The sequence below is a fragment of the Dasypus novemcinctus genome, chromosome 18 (assembly GCF_030445035.2).
Source record: "Dasypus novemcinctus isolate mDasNov1 chromosome 18, mDasNov1.1.hap2, whole genome shotgun sequence".
NCBI lineage: Eukaryota > Metazoa > Chordata > Mammalia > Cingulata > Dasypodidae > Dasypus > Dasypus novemcinctus.
Window position 1 is genome coordinate 52,215,866 of NC_080690.1, and position 3,817 is coordinate 52,219,682.

At 40.3% G+C, this 3,817-nt stretch overlaps 1 pseudogene; it reads left to right on the top strand.

The window, feature by feature from the left end:
- Nucleotides 1-1,797: 1,797 nt before the first annotated feature.
- On the top strand, nucleotides 1,798-2,872 carry LOC101444510 (Golgi phosphoprotein 3-like pseudogene; annotated as a pseudogene).
- The last annotated feature ends 945 nt before the right edge of the window (nucleotides 2,873-3,817 follow it).

Genomic DNA, 3,817 nt, shown 5'->3' on the forward strand with positions numbered 1-3,817 from the left:
CCTTCTAAATAGCAGATTTTGGGGACAGAGACTCCTGTAGTATTTGGCACTTAGTGAAAACTTAGTAAATATATGAAATAAGTGTTAGTTAAATAGTCTATTTATTTTTGCTGCATAATAAATTATTCCAAAACATAGATGCTTAAAACAACAAACATTTCTTATCTCACACTTTCTGAGGATCAGAAATCTGGTAGCAGGTGAGTTGGGTGGTTCTGGCTCAGTCTCTCAGGAGGTTATAGTCTAGCTGTTTCTTAGGGCTGCAGACATCCTGAGATTTGACTTGGGCTAGAGAGCCCACTTCAAAGTTCATTCATATGATTGCTATTGGGTCTCAGTTTCTCATTGGCTATTGGCTGGAGGCTTCAGTTCCTCACTGCATAAGGGTGGCTCACAACACGGCAGCTGGCTTCCCTTAGAGTAAGTGAGAGAAAGAGCAAGAGAGACCCCATCCCCCAAGGCAGAACCCACAGTGTCTTTTACAACCTAGTCTTGGAAGTATAGAGCCATCACTTCTGCCATAACTTAAGGGTCACATGGACTCACTCTGGTACAATATGGGAGGAAACTACAAAAGGGTAGTAATATCAAGAGATGGGGAATATTGGGAGCCATCTTGGAGGCTTACTATCACATGAAATGAATGGATAAATATATCCTTTAAAAACTTGTGAGTACCTCTTAGCTAGTTTCCGTAAGGAAGCTTTCCCCTAAGTACTAGCCTCTTATCCTACCTTTACTCCTCAAGTCAGGTGAATGGGGTTCCTGGAAGGGTGGGTGACAGCTATTGGTCCTTTTTTTTTTTTAACTGGATGGAAGTAACCTATTCACATCTGTGAGTAAAAAATGTCCTCTTCCTTCTGAGCTAGTTCAGGGCACAGATCCTGGTTAAATGAGTCAACTCTACAGATCCAAATTTGTCTTTGATGGCGTCTTAGTTTGCCAATAACACATACCACATACTAATTGGTTTAACAATAGGAATTTATTGTCTCATGGTTTTAAAGGTTAGAAGTCCAAAATCAAGATGCTGGTTAGGCCATGCTATCACCTGAGCAACATTCTAGCAATAGCAGTCCTTCATCACATGGTGATGTCTTAGTCTCCTGTGACTTTCTCTGATGTCTGGCATCTCTGACTGCATCAGAATTTCCTCTCTTAATAATGCCTCCATACAGAAAAGGCAAAACTATAAAAGTAAAGTGATAAGGTGTAGCCTGGGGTTGGAGTTGGGTGTGATTGACTACAAAGAAATTTTGAAAATATTTTTGGGCTTTAAACATGACTGTGGTGAGGATTGCATGATTGTGCACACTTAACAAAACTCACCAAGTCAAAACACTTAAAATAAGTGAATTTTATCATATGTACTATATATATTAATAAAGATGTAAACATACTTTTTAAAAAAATAGTGCCTCCAGTCCTACGAAGTAAGGCCCAACCTCATTCAGTTAAATAGAATCTTCCAAGATACAATTTACAAATGAGTTCACACACCCTGACTCGCTTTAACATGTTCAAAGATATTATTTGCAAATGGGTTCACAGTAAAGTGAATTAAGACTTGAACATGTCTTTTGAAGTATTCATGATTCAGACCCCAACAGAAGGGCAGTTCCAAGGTCTACCTTGGTCAGGATGTCTGGCCACATCTTTCAAGATGTCATTGTTGAAGTCTGTGCTCTCTGCATGGCTGAGAAGTTTTCCACCTACTAGGGTGGGTGGAGGTAGGCAGGTGTCCCCTAAAATAGAGCTCAAGCTGCAGCCTACGTCCATCCGTAGGAGTTACAGGAGTTACATCAGATACAGGTGAGAATGACCACTTTAACTCACTGGGCCCGTCGCACTGAAGTAAGCAAGAATTCTGAAAAGAAGATGGAAACTGAGGAAGACACTAATCAAGAGAGGAGTACAGACAATGAAGACTCTGGAGACTCTAAGGATATCCGACTCACCCTTATGGAAGAAGTATTGCTCCTGGGACTAAAAGAAAAAGAGGGTTACACATCTCTCTGGAATGACTGCATATCATCTGGCCTGCGAGGAGGCATACTGATAGAGCTGGCTATACGAGGTCGAATCTATTTAGAACCTCCCACCATGCCTAAGAAGTGATTACTAGACAGGAAGGTGCTGCTAAAGTCAGACAGCCCAACTGGTGATGTCTTACTGGATGAAACACTCAAGCACATCAAAGCAACAGAACCTGCAGAATCTGTCCAAACATGGACAGAACTACTTACTGGTGAGACCAGAACCCCTTCAAATTACAGTACCAACTGAGGAATGTACGAGAACGAATTGCAAAAAACCTTGTAGAGAAGGGTATTCTAACCACTGAGAAGCAGAATTTTCTATTTGACATGACTACTCATCCAGTGACGAATACCACAGAGAAGCAGTGACTAGTGAAAAAACTTCAAGATAGTGTTCTAGAGCGATGGGTAAATGACCCTCTGCATATGGACAAGCGAACTCTGGCCCTCCTGGTACTAGCCCATTCCTCCAACGTGCTAGAGAATGTCTTCTCCTCTCTGACAGATGAAAAGTATGATGTGGCAATGAATCGAGCCAAGGACCTGGTAGAACTGGACCCTGAAGTGGAGGGCACAAAGCACAGTGCCACAGAGATGATCTGGGCTGTTCTGGCAGCCTTCAATAAAGCCTAAAGCCAGCAGATGGCTTTCTTCTTTGCCCTGCTGACTGATGGACTGTCAGAGACCCCATCACTGGTTCTTGTGTGGTGAGATATTTTTGCATCATTTTTTTTTCCTTCTCTTGAATCAGACTCATGATGTGGGGAGAGCAATATCAGGGCTTCTCCAAAGACCTTGATTAGCAGATTTTATTTCTCTCTAAATTTCCATTGTAGGGGGGAGTACTCTGGCTGAACTACACACACCCAATGAATATTTTCTCCCATTTCTTGGCTTAGTTTCATCCAGTGTGCTTTTGGATAAGCAGGAATATCTCAGTGGGGTTTGGACTTCTCCACTCACAAAATGTGAATGAGATGAAGCACAAACCATTTATTTCATTTTTTAAAGTTTGTTTTCTATCTAAAATACACAGCTCTTTCAAAGCCTTTGTCTCTGACTCTATTAAGTAATGTAGCTTTTTGAAATTTTTTTCTTTGAATAAGGAGCAATGGGAAAAATAACTAATTTTTGGAGCGAATGGTCTCTGGGATTGTGATTTTCTCATCTTTCCTTTTTTAACATAATGAAAATGTCCCAGATTTGATTACCTAATTCTCAAAGTTCTAGAACCAGAAATATATTCACTACTCCTTCTTATCCCTCATTTATCAGGACAAAAGTCTAAATGACTAAAAAAATCTAAAGGTAAAAATATCTCCTAACAGTTCCTTTATGCAGTCATCATAGAATGTGTAAGGGAGGGAGGTGGCATGAGAATTTCCTCTATGACTGTCCTGTTTCCTCCAGACCACTTTCAGTGTCTGCTCTGAATTGAGGAAGCCGGAAATTTCAGTTGCTGAAAAGCAGCAATCAGCACCCCTCGTCCAGACAGTACATCTGAACTCCTGATCTTATTGTTCACTATTTTTGGCTTCTCACATTAATTGAGAAATGCTGTATTTAAGAGTTCTGGAGATAGTTTTGTCTGTACTTATCCACAGATACTCTCCTAGTCATCAGTCTTGAATGAACACAATCCTTTTTCTGGCCAAATTTCTAAAAAGTTTTTCACTTCAGCCATAAAGGCAGAGAGAAGATTTAAGAAAGACCTTATTAAAAGTAAACTGATTAAAAAAACAGTATTTGGGGATATAAAGAGGATAGGCTTTATGTTT